Raw genomic sequence first — 12,473 nt, forward strand, 5'->3', positions numbered from 1 at the left:
TGGGAGTTGTGGAAACTGCGGCCTTTGGCTAAGATCAAGTGTAGTATCTGTTCTTATCAGTTTATATCTGATTCCCTATCTGGGGACCATATATTAAATTGTTTTTTGGGGCGGGAGATGGAATAGGGGCTTGCTCCGCCCACTCCGCATGGACCTGTATTGCAGTACTTCAGGGCGGTGCACTTTCTCCTTACTGGTAAAACAAGACAAGCAGCCTTGGCTGGGGATTGCCCTACTATGAGGGAAGGGAAAAGCTCTAGCAGAGCAGTTGATTTAATTATTTAACTGATAATTTTAATTTTTAGTTTAATTTGACTTAATTAAGAAAAGTTCATGCGTGCCTGTGGGCCTATTGCTTGATATTTCCCAGCATTCCAACAGATGTCAGGCGAGGCTGGGAATTAAAAGGCCGCTGTTGTGGGGTGAGTGAAGTGTGTCGGACGACCAAGCCTGTACCGCTAGGGAAGCCTTTTTAGCCCCAGAAACCACGAGGATCCTGCAGGCTGTCTGATCTCAGCCCCCCCTGTGTTGAGGCCTTGTTCACAGGCGGGCGGGTTTGCCTTCCTTTTCATCTTCAATCTCCAACAGGTGTGAGGCGTGGTGTCTAAGAGTTGTGAGGGTGTCTGGGGAAATCTGGCCTCCCCTCCACGGGCGTCTCCTTCTTTGTTTTGTGGGCATCTAGGGGGGGATGGGGGTGGAATGGTGGTTTAAACCCGCCTCTTCTTGCCTGGTCTACCGCCTCCCCAAATCCCCCCAGCGCCAAACACCCAAAGGGGACCAACTGACTGTCCCTCCTCCCCGCCCTCACTCCCAGCTGTATCGCTACTGTTTCCCCAAACTCGGGGTTTTTTCCGCTGTGTGCAGCCCTTGGGCTTTTATCAGGCCTTGGCCAAGGTGGGCCGCTTGTCCGGGGGCCGGGAATTCACAGGGGTTTTGCCTGCGCTTGTCTTGGGCAGCTGCTTCCCCTCCTGCCAAGTTGATGCTTACCATGCAGCTGCGCATGGGCAAGGCGGGGGAGGCTGGCTGGCCTGGGAGTTTGTGGCAAACTCGACCTTTGGGTAAGATCATGTAGTATCTGTTCTTATCAGTTTAATATCTGATCGCCCTATCTGGGGACCATATATTAATGATTTTTGGAACAGGGAGATGGAATAGGGGCTTGCTGCCACTCCCCATCACCTGGTATTGCAGTACTTCCAGGGGGCGGGGCACTTTCTCCTTTTCTGGTATAAAACAAGACAAGCAGCCTTGGCTGGGGTTGCCTACTATGAGAGGAAAAGAAGCTCTAGCCAGAGCAGGATTGGTTAGTATTTAACTGAATAATTAATTAATTAATTAATTAATTTAGTTTAATTTGACTTAGTCGAAAGATTCATGCGTGCCTGTAGGACGCTATTGCTTCATAATACTTCAGCATTCCAACTTAGATATCCAGTGAGGCTACGTTAGAAAATGCATGTTGGCTGAGTGGTAAGTAGTGTCGGACGACCAAGCCTGTACCGCTAGCAGGAAGCCTTATTAAGCTCCCAGAAACCACGAAACAGTCCTGCAGGCTCAGTCTCTCTGGGTGTGGTGATCAGTGGTATAAGAGGATATCCTAGCACAAATCACCGCTCTTCACTAGCGTCTCCTTCTCTTTGTTTGTGGGCATCTAGGGGGCGGGGATGGAGGTGGAGATGGTGGTTTAAAGCCGTCCTCTTTACTGGTCTGCCCGCCTCCCCAATCCCACCACGAGCATAACCCCAAAGGGACCAACTTCGCTATCCTCCCCTCCCCCACGCCCCTCCCACTTAACACGCTCGAGGTTTTCATACGTTGTGGCAACCCTTGGGCTGTATACAGGCCTTGGCTCCGGGGTGGCCGCTTTTGTCACGAGGCCGTGGAATGTCACATGGGTTCCATCGTGACATTCTTGGGGCAGCTGCTTCCACTCCTGCCAGGTTGATGCTTACCATGCAGCTGGCCCCGCATGGGCAAGGCAGTGGGGCTGGCTGGCTGGGGTGCATCAGCTTCTGGCCTTTGGCTAGATCCAAGTGTAGTATCTGTTCTTATCGGTTTAATATCTGATCGTCCTATCTGGGGACCATATTAAATTGATTTTGGAACAGGAGATGGAATAGGGCTTGCTCCGTCCACTCCATCGACCTGGTACAGTACTTCAGGAGGCGGTGCACTTTCTCCTTTACTGGTATAAAAACAAGACAAAGCAGCCTTGGCTGGGGTTTACTACTATGAGGGAAGGGAAAGAAGCTCTAGCAGGCAAGGATTGATTTAATTATTTAACTGAATAATTAATTAATTAATTAATTAATTTAGTTAAGTGACTTAATTAAGAAAAGTTCATACGTGCACAGGACTGTTAGCATAATTAACTTCCAGCATTCCAACAGATGTCAGGCGAGCTCGAATTAGAAGGCCGCTGTTGTGGGGTGAGTGAAGTAGTGTCGGACGACAAGCCTGTGCGCTAACCCAGGAGCCTTATTAAGCTCCCGAAACCGACAGTCCTCAGGCTGTCTGGTGTCTGCAAGCCCCCTGTGTTCGAGGGCCTTGTTCACACAGGCGGGCCAGGATGTGCCTTCACCTTTTCATCTTCAATCTCCAACAGGTGTGAGCGTGGTGTACAGAAGAGTTGTGAGCGTGGTGTCTCGAGGGATGTCTAGCTCGTCACGCTCTTCACTGGCGTCTCATGCTTTGTTTAATGAAAAATACTAGGGCGGGGATGGAGGTGCGGTGGTTTAAAAGCCGTCCTCTTCCTTGCCTGGTCTACCCGCCTCCCCAAATCCTGACTTAAACACCGAGGACAACTGACATCCCTCCCCTCCCCGCCCCTCCTCCCAGCTGTGCCATTTCGTTTCCGCACAACTCCGGGGATTTTCTTGGCAGCCGCCAGGCTTTGTATCGAGCCTTGGCTCAAGGTGGGCACTTTGTCCGCGAGGCCGTGGAATGTCACATGGGACCGTCTGAAAAACATCCTCACCCAGGGCAGCTGCTTCCTCCTGCCAAGTTGATGCTTACCATGCAGCGCATGAGCAGGTGGTGGGGCGGCTGGCTGGCCTGGGAGTTGTGGCATCCTTCTCAGCTGGCTAAGATCAGTATAGTATAATTATATCGGACATGTCAGTAAATCCTATCAGGACCACTATTAAGGTGATTTTGGTGGGGAGATGAACAGGGCTTACTCCGTCCACTCCCGCATCATTCATTGATACTTTGGGAGCAGTGGCATATCTTTCAGTAAAACTAAGATAAGCAGCCTTGGCTGAGGTTTCTGAGGGGAAAGGAAAAAGAAACTAGCCAGAGCAGGATTGATTTAATTATTTAACAGACCATTAATTAATTAATCATTAATTGGTTAATTTGACTTAATTGAAAAGTTCATGCGTGCCTGTAGATAACTATTGCTTGTAAAATGCTTCCAGCAGATGTCAGGCGAGGCTCGGAATTAGAAAGGCGCTGTTGTGGGTGGAGAGTAGAAGTAGTAAAGTTGTTAAGCCTGTACCCATGTAGGAAGCCTTATTAAGCTCCAGAAAACCCAGAAGCAGTCCTGCAGGCTGTCTGATGTCGCTGCAGCGCCCCCTGTGTTGAGGCCTTGTTCACACAGGCAGGCCAGGATATTTTCTTCTCCTTTTCATCTTCAATCTCCAGGTGTGAGCGTGGTGTCTCGAGGATATCTGGCTTCGTCACGCTCTTCACTGACGTCTCCTTCTTTGTTTTGTGGGCATCTGAGGCGGGGATGGAGGTGGAGATGAGTGGTTTTAAACCGTCCCTCTTCCTTGCCTGGTCTACCGCCTCCCCAATCCTGAGCCAAACACTAGGGGACCAACTGACTGTCCCCCTCCCCCGCCCTCCACTCCCAGCTGTATCCCGGCTCGTTTCGCACAACTCCGAGGTTTTCTATGGTTGCAGCCACTGGGCTTCTGTCAGGCCTTGGCTCCAAGGTGGGCCTTTTTTGTCACGCAGGCCGTGGAATGTCACATGGGTTCACGTCTCGGCGCTTGTCTTGGGCAGCTGCTTCCCGCCTGCCAAGTTGAAGTGCTTGCCGTACGTGGCGTGGGCAGGCCGGTCAGGGGCTGGCTGGCCCTGGGAGTTTGTGGCATCGACTTCTCTAAGCCTTTTGGCTAAGATCAAGTGTGATATATATATCGGTTTGTATAGATACGTCCTATCAGGACATATATTAAATTGATTTTTTAGACAGGGGTGGAATCAAGGACTTGCTCAAATCCACTCCTGCTTGTCGACCTGGTATTACAGTACTTCCAGGAAGCGGTTACACTCTCCTTACTGGTATAAAACAAGACAAGCAACCTTGGCTGGGATTGCCTACTATGGGGAAGGGAAGAAGCTCTGGCCAGAGCAGGATTGATTTATTGTTGCTGAATAATTAATTAATTAATTAATTAATTTAGTTTAATTTGACTTAATTAAAGAAAAGTTCAATAAATACTCTTAATTTAATATGTAGTACTAGCATTCCAACAGATGTCAGGCGAGGGCTCGGGAATTAGAAGGCCGCTGTTGGCCAGAATTGAGTGGTAGTGTCGGACGTGGCCTGTACCGCTAGCAGGAAGCCTTATTAGCTCCCAGAAACCGAAGCAGTCCTGCAGGCTGTACAGTGTCGCTGCAAGCGCCCCTGTGTTGGGGCCTTGTTCACACAGGCAGACCAGGATATTACCTTCTCCTTTTCATCTTCAATCTCCAACAGGTGTGAGCGTGGTGTCTGAAGAGTTGTGACGTGGTGTCTCGGGAATATCTGGCTAAATCACGCTCTTCACTGGCGTCTCCTTCTTTGTTTTGTGGGCATCCTAGGGGCGGGGATGGAAGTGAGATGGTGGTTTCCCAAACCGTCCTCTTCCTTGCCTGGTCTACCGCCTCCCCAAATCCCACCACGAGCGTAAACACCCAAGGGACCAACTGACATCCCCCTCCCTCCCCCGCCTCCCACTCCCAGCTGTATCGGCTACCTCGTTTCCGCACAACTCCGAGGTTTTCACATGGTGTATGGGCTATCGAGCCTTGGCTCCAGGTGGGCGCTTGCAGCTTCACGGGCGTGGAATGTCCCACATGGGTTCACGTCTAGAAACGCTTGTCTTGGGGCAGCTGCTTCCTCTGCCAAGTTGATGCTTACCATGCGGCTGGCGCATACGGGCAAAGGCGGTGGGGCTGGCTGGCCTGGGGAGTTTGGCAGCAACCTCGGCCTGGCTGCAGATCGTCTTGAGTATCTGTTCTTATCAGGTGGAGAACTGCTTGATTTTTCCATTGGGATCTTGTTTGCGATATAATTTCACTTTTATTGATTGAGCTCTGCTCTCAAGGTCAGTAAGGAAGCTTCAGAGCTATTTTTACGGCCTATTTAGATTCTTGATTCTGGTGAAGTAGGTTGGCTGGGTCCACCGCTTTTACAAAGTTTCATAGAATTTGAGCCAAAGTAGAAGGAAAAAGAAGATAGAAGTTTGAGGAGGATCATTGCATAGCTCTTCCACCAAGAAGAGAGCTGATATCTTTTGGAAAGAGTCATCTCTCTCATCTACGAACTGACCTTTCCATCTGGAAAGAAGAAAAAAGACTGAAAAGACCAAGAATGGATTCTGCAACCCTGGCTCAGTTTCTGTGATGCTCCTGCTTCCAACTTGCTCCTCCGCTTCTGCCCAGCTAGGAAAGATCTCCGAGCTGGGAAAGAGGAGGCCTTCTCCCAGCCTGGAAGATCAGCCCCTCTTCTGGCCTCCCCTCACATCCCAGGCATAGCTCACTGACTGGCCAAAAGTTCAGGATGGCCCCCAGCTCTGGAACCTGGATGAAGCAGACAGTGGTGCTGAGGCTCAAGGAGGTGGAGGGAAGGATCCTGAAATAGAGTGCAGAGCCTTTGGAAAAATGAGTCATGGGCAAGGGATTCTCCAGAGCAGATACATTGAGCATACAGTCAATCGCTCTGGGCCTCTTCTGTTACGTTGCCTCTGTTGGATGCAAAGCGCTACTGGGAAATGGTCAAGATGGGTGCTACGGACTCCCCTTTGCTGCTAAGCTTTGTGGGGTGCCCCATACAGAGAGAGGAAGGAGAGTGGCTTGATTGCCATGAGGAATCCCATAGCCTGGCAAGGACATCTCACGTTCTGACGCTTCTGCACACCGTGGTGAGGAACACACCCAGATTCAGGACAGGAATGACTGGACTGAGTAGAAGTGGTCCGGTCATCGTCAGGTTGTGGAAGGACAACGCCCTCTCAAACGGCCTCCTTTCCTACATGAGCTTCTCCTTGGGAAACTGGCGGCAATCCCTGCCTACCCTGACCAGCCAAAAATCACCAAAGTCTGGAGCGATGAGCCACGTGCTGAAGGACTGCAAGGAGGCCGCTTGCAGGAACTGCGATGACACAGCCCTGCGGGCGAAAGACTGTCCCAGGAAAAGACCTGCAACCTCTGCGGACAGACCAACCATAGCCTGCAAAGACTGCCCCTCAGAGACAGAAGTCCCTCACGCGCTGTGACCTCAAACACTGTGCACTGGGAGGATCAAGCAATCTGCCGATAGGAGCAGAAACTGAAATCCCCTGCAGCACCGGGCAGCACAGGTAATCAGAGAAAAGGACAAGGAGGAAGACAAAGAACTCACCTCCCTAGAGCCCTCCTCATTAACCCTGAGCAGCTCCCCTCCATGCTACTTCAGAGCCCTCATCCACCCCTCCTCCACCTGTAGCCGGAGGACTTTACCTCTCGTCGCACCTACAGGGGATCGGACAAGGAGAGGAGAAGTCAAACAGCCCAGAGGGGAGGACCAGAGAGAAGACATGAGCCTTTATCTAATTTACAGCAGAAGGCGAGGAGACCCAGATGGAAGAGGCTGTTTCGAAGCAGCTCTAAACTTCCAGCCTACCCTGCCGACATGGACAACCTGGCACAGATCAGCGGCTGCTTCAAGGATGAGGGGCCGGGCGGCGGGCCAGTCCCGCCTGACCGAGGCGGCGACTAGAGCTCCTGGCCCATAACCTCTCCATTTTACTCCCCATGATGGCTACTCTTTCTTTATTTCCATCAACGTGAGAGCATCAAGAGGACAAACTGAGGGAGACGAGCGGTGATATTGGCCTGTCCGCTCAGAACTGTGATGTGTACATGCTGCAGGAGTGTGCCCTCCACCCTCAGGAAACTACGCCACCTGGAGCGACAGTGGTCTCACAGTCCTTCCTACTGGTCGGGAGGTGGTGACAACAAGGCAGCAGGATGTAAATCCTTGTCAGGGAACCCGGTTCACGTTGGACTCCGTCCGGGGAGCTCGTGCGGCCCGGCTGCTGGTCGTCGGCGGATCGTGGGCGGGAGCCCTGTCCGGCTCATCTTAGTGTATGCACCCCTGGGAAAGAGCAGTGGAGCTTTCAGACCTGCGGCCCCATCTCGCCACTTCCAGGGCGGTGGTGATGGCCGGGGACTTCAACTGCCCCTGGAGGAGGATGAGTAGCTCAGGCACATCCACCAGACTGGACACCACATCAGGCTGCTCAGGAAGATGGTGACAGGCTTCCCTGAGACCTTGGCCCAGGGGACTACCGGGCAGGCTCAGCCAACACACCTGGAGCCCGGTCTGATGGCTCGACCATCGGATCGACTTTGTCTTCGTCTCCAGAGCAGTGACAGCGAGAAGTACACATTGGTCCCATTCTTCTTCTCAGACCAGGCGGTTTCTTCAGGATCCTCGGTAAGCCTTCCCACATAGCCGGTGTCAAACTAGTGCAACCTCCTGGAGAGGAAGGCGTCATGCAGGAGCTAAGGACCCAGCTGCGTACGGCTTGGAAGGAAGAGAAATGCCACTTCAGAAAGTAGCGATTTTGAATTTATTAAAGTTAAACTCCGCGGTTTCTTTCAGGCCAAAGGAAGGCGGCGTCACCAGCGGCAAGGGAATTCTGCAGACTGCAGAGGAGCTGTGGTCCTGAGAGCTTCACCAAAGTCACGGCTGGGACGTGAAATGAGTTGGAGGAGACCAGGAGAGCCTGAGGCACTTTGGGGAGAATCAAACGCATTGTCTTCAGGTCAAGTGGAGAACCTGGAGAAAGGTGAAGTGTAACTCCTTTTTCTTTAGGAAACTCCTCGGCCCTCCCTGAGAGAACTTCTTAGAGCGATGGAGGGTCATCAAAACGGGAAAGAGCAGTGATAGGAGTGGTCGGGACCTGCTAGCCTCTCCCAAGACGACCCGAGCAAGGCGCAACCGACGGTTCCTAACGGTATTAACAAACCTTGGATCCCACAGGTGCAGTCTGTCTGGAATACCAGCTGGGGAGCTGAACTCTGCCGCCAGATCCTTCAGAACCCGGCGGGACCCAGGCGTGACGGACTACCAGCGAAGTGTCACGTGTGTGGGACACCTCATCGGTCCGGACCTACTGGAGCTCTACCGGAGATGGTGGCGGAGGCAGAATCTCCGTCGTTAGAGAGAAAGGAATGATCATAGATCTTGCATGCAAACAGAGGAGAGATGCGAGCTGAGGAATTGGCGCCCATCACCCTCCTGAGCGTGGACTACAGATCTGGCCAAGTGATAGCCAGCTTGGCTAAAAAGGTGATGGACAGGTCGTCCACCCAGACCAGACCTGCGGCATCCCGGACGCAGGATCGCCGACGCCAACTTGGCCATGATCAGGGACTCGGTGCCTCACGTGGGAAGGCAGCCGCATCACCCGCTGGTAGCAGTCAGCCTAGATCCAGAGAAAGCCAAACTGGTGTCACGGTTCATGATCAAGGCTCTGCTGGGGGTCTCGGAATGGGCGACTGCGTTCTGTTCGACACATCAGCCTGATGTACCGAGACATCCTCAACATGGTGCTAGTGTGACAGCTGGAAAAGCAGCCCCTTCCGGTCCTGTCGGGGTCAGACGAAGGCTCTCCCCTCTTCTCTTTGTCTGTTGTATAGGCTCACGGATCAGAGGAAGACCCGGCGGAGATCAGAGGATCACGCACGGGGATGGACAGAAGAGATCAGATGCTCCCTCTACATGGACGACGTCACCGTGATCTGCATGACCAGGATCGATGACGGCGCTCAGCGAAGAAGATCTCGAGGCTTGGACTTGCTTCCAGGAGCAAAGGTCAACTCACGGGAAGTGGAAGCGATGCTCCTCGAGAGAATGGCACCTGACACCCCTCCGCCCACCTCCTTGCCATCAAGGCAGAGACTCATCAAGATCCTGGGCAGCTCTGATTCAGGAGGGAGCGGCCCTGAAGAGGCGATGGGACGAGACTGGCCAAGTCAGACAGAAGATCGGGCTCTGGAGCCTCAGGGACCTCACCCGTGGAAGGCAAAGCGCTGGTGCTTCTTGAATGAGATCCTCCGGTCCTCGTGCAGCTGAGCATGGCACCTCACCACCGTCTGCAGGAGTAGGGCAGTCTTTCACACTTCATCTGAGGCTCGGACAAGTCAGCGGGCAGTCATGTACAAAGAACTTGAAAAGGTGGGAAAGGCATCGACATCCCACCGGCAGGGTATTCTGCAACTGCATCAGGATTGCTGACCAGTACAGCGGATCGTCGACGCCATGCCCGCTTCTTCCTCCTGCCAGTCTGGAAGAGACTCGGCTGGGCAAGTGGGACTCCTGCCCTTACAACTGGGACACTCCATGGTTCTACACGGATGTTGTCCGCCCATTAACGGAACACGGACTTCAGGAGTCCCAAACCGGACCTGTGAGCCGAAGAGCCATCTACAAGCTCATCAGAGCCAAAGACCTGACAGACCTACTCGAACCCTACCATCATGACAGCCGGTGGTCTGAGACATAGCCTCAGAACTGACAAACAGGCACAGGGATCTGGCGTGGATGGCTGTGCAGGGGGGACCTCTCAGCGTTCCATGCATGCAGAAATATAACACAGACTCTGAACACTGCCCGTGGTGCATCCAGGGAAGAAGGCATACTGCCCTCTTCCTGGGAATGCCCAGTGGCACAGTCACTCTTTGGCCGCCCTGGAAGAGGAATTGGAAGAGTCGTGCCAGAGACAATCTTTAACACCATTCGGTGCTCTATAGTTTCGGTACCCACTCACTGGAAGCCACCAGGAGGCATGGCGTCTCATGTGCTGCGGGGGCGCTCTGTGGGTCTCAGGAACCGCCTCGTCGCAGGAGGAAGGATGACCAATCAGGACTGCTGCAGATACATCCGCAGCCTCCTCAAAGACTATTCTATCCTGGACTCCTTGAAGAACTGAGGATATGCAAGACCACCTCGCCCTCAAGAGGTTTAACAACCTTTGGATTTACTGCAGCCTTCGGCAAAGCCCCCTCTTTGAGACAAGCTTTCAGGGGCAGGGACCAAGTCGAGACTGCAATAACGTAAATAGTAACAGAGAATGTGGGAACACTGTAGTGAATGTAATGGAAAATAACCGAATGTTATTGACAAAACACTTAATATGGCATGTAAGATTGTAAAAGTTGTGATTTTTCTTCGTTACCCATATATATAAATAATAAGGTGTTGTAGGTAATGTATAGTGAAAAGACTGTATCAGTCTATAGCTGAATACAGTCATCTCTGTTGAATTAGCAAATTGGTATAGACTGTAAGACTATTAGACTGTGTTTATATATTACCCAAACATATATGTAAATAAAGTATATTTTTTCAAAAAAAAAAAAAATCTGTTCTTATCAGTTTAATATCTGATCGTCCCTATCTGGGGACCATATAAATTGATTTTGGAACTAGGAGGTGGAACAGGGCTTTGCTCCGTCCTCACCTTGCTCGACCTGGTATTGCAGTACTTCCAGGAGGCGGTGCACTTTCTCCTTTACTGGTACAAAACAAGACAAGCAGCCTTGGCTGAGTTGCCTACTATGAGGAAGGAAAGAAGCTCTAGCCAGAGCAGGATGATTTAATTATTTAACTGAATAATTAATTAATTAATTAATTAATTTAGTTTAATTTGACTTAATTAAGAAGAAAAGGATTCAATGGGTACTTGCTGTGTGGGGCTGTTGTATGTAGTACTTCCAGCATTCCAACAGATGTCAAGCGAGGGCTCCAGGTCGAAGGCCGCTGTTGTAGGGAGTGGTGAAAGTGAGCGCCGGACGACCAAGCTGCCCTTCTTGGGAAGCGTAAGCTCCCAGAAACCACGGCAGTCCTGCAGGCTGTCCTGATGTCGCTGCAAGCGCCCCCTGTGTTCGAGGCCTTGTTCACACAGGCGGGCCAGGATGTGCCTTCTCCTTTTCATCCTTTAGTCTCAACGGAATTATGACGTCTGGTGTCTGAAGTTGTGAACGTAATTGTCTCCGAGGATATCTAACAAATCACCGCTCTTCACTGGCGTCTCCTTCTTTGTTTGTGGGCATCTAGGGGCGGGGATGGGTGGAATGGTGGTTTAAAGCCCGTCTCTTCCTTGCCTGGTCTACCCGCCTCCCAAATCACCACCAGCGCCAAACACCCAAAGGACCAACTGACTGTCCCCCTCCTCCCCACGCCCTCCCACTCTCCCAGCTGTATAAGCTACCGTTCCGCACAACTCCTAAAGTTTTCATGGTGTGGCAACCCTTGGGCTTTGTATCAGGCCTTGGCAGCTCAGGTGGGCCGCTTTTTTGTCACGGGCCGTGAGATGTCATGGGTTCACGTCTGGCGCTTGTCTTGGAACTGCTGCTCTACCAAGTTGATACTTGCCATGCGGCTGGCGCATGGGCAAGAGCGGTGGGGCTGGCGCTGGGGAGTTTGTGCTTATCGCTTCTCGGCCCCTTTGGCTAAGATCCAGTGTAGTATCTGTTCTTATCAGTTTAATATCAATCGTCCCTATCTAAGGGACGCCATATTAAATTGATTTTTGGGTCAGGAGATGAATAGGGCTTGCTCCGTCCCTCCGTTTGTCGACCTGGTATTGCAGTACTTCCGGGAGGCGGTGCACTCGCTGCTGGTATCAAAACAGACCAGCAGCTGGCGCAGGGATTGCCTACTATGAGGGGAAGGGAAAGAAGCTCTAGCCAGAGCAGGATTGATTTAATTATTTAACTGAATAATTAATTAATTAATTAATTAATTTAGTTTAATTTGACTTAATTAAGAAAAAGTTCATGCGTGCCTGTAGGGCGCTATTGTATGATACTTCAACATTCCAACAGATCGGCGAGGCTCGGGTGAAAGCGCTGTTGTGCGGTGAGTGAGTAGTGTGGGCGACCAAGCCTGTACACACGCTAGCAGGAAGCCTTATTAAGCTCCCGAAACCTGAAACGGTCCTGCAGGCTATACGATCTCTGGCACCCCTGTTGAAATAACATTTTCACACAGGCGGGCCAGGATGTGCCTTCTCCTTTCATCTTCAATCTCCAACAGGTGTAGGCAGTAATTGTCTAGAAGAGTTGTGAGCGTGGTGTCTCGGGGATATCTGGCTCGTCACGCTCTTCTTGGCATCCCTTCTTTGTTTTGTATTGAGCATCTGGGCGGGGATGGAGGTGGAATGGTGGTTTAAGCCATCCTCTGCCTGGTCTACCCGCCTCTGACCACACAGGCG

The 12,473-nt window shown here is 51.7% G+C and overlaps 1 non-coding gene and 5 pseudogenes across 1 annotated transcript; all 6 read left to right on the forward strand.

The window, feature by feature from the left end:
• The first annotated feature begins 12 nt into the window (after nucleotides 1–12).
• LOC120520243 lies at nucleotides 13–188 on the forward strand (annotated as a pseudogene).
• Nucleotides 189–1,044: 856 nt separating this feature from the next.
• On the forward strand, nucleotides 1,045–1,215 carry LOC120520245 (annotated as a pseudogene).
• Nucleotides 1,216–2,005: 790 nt separating this feature from the next.
• On the forward strand, nucleotides 2,006–2,179 carry LOC120520244 (annotated as a pseudogene).
• A 1,922-nt stretch (nucleotides 2,180–4,101) lies between these two features.
• Nucleotides 4,102–4,280, forward strand: LOC120520246 (annotated as a pseudogene).
• Nucleotides 4,281–10,595: 6,315 nt separating this feature from the next.
• Nucleotides 10,596–10,766, forward strand: LOC120520242 (annotated as a pseudogene).
• A 922-nt stretch (nucleotides 10,767–11,688) lies between these two features.
• Nucleotides 11,689–11,875, forward strand: LOC120520241. The gene has a single exon (XR_005631796.1). It is a non-coding gene; the product is annotated as a U2 spliceosomal RNA (small nuclear RNA).
• Nucleotides 11,876–12,473: the final 598 nt, after the last annotated feature.

This window comes from Polypterus senegalus, unplaced genomic scaffold (assembly GCF_016835505.1).
Source record: "Polypterus senegalus isolate Bchr_013 unplaced genomic scaffold, ASM1683550v1 scaffold_4361, whole genome shotgun sequence".
Lineage (NCBI taxonomy): Eukaryota > Metazoa > Chordata > Cladistia > Polypteriformes > Polypteridae > Polypterus > Polypterus senegalus.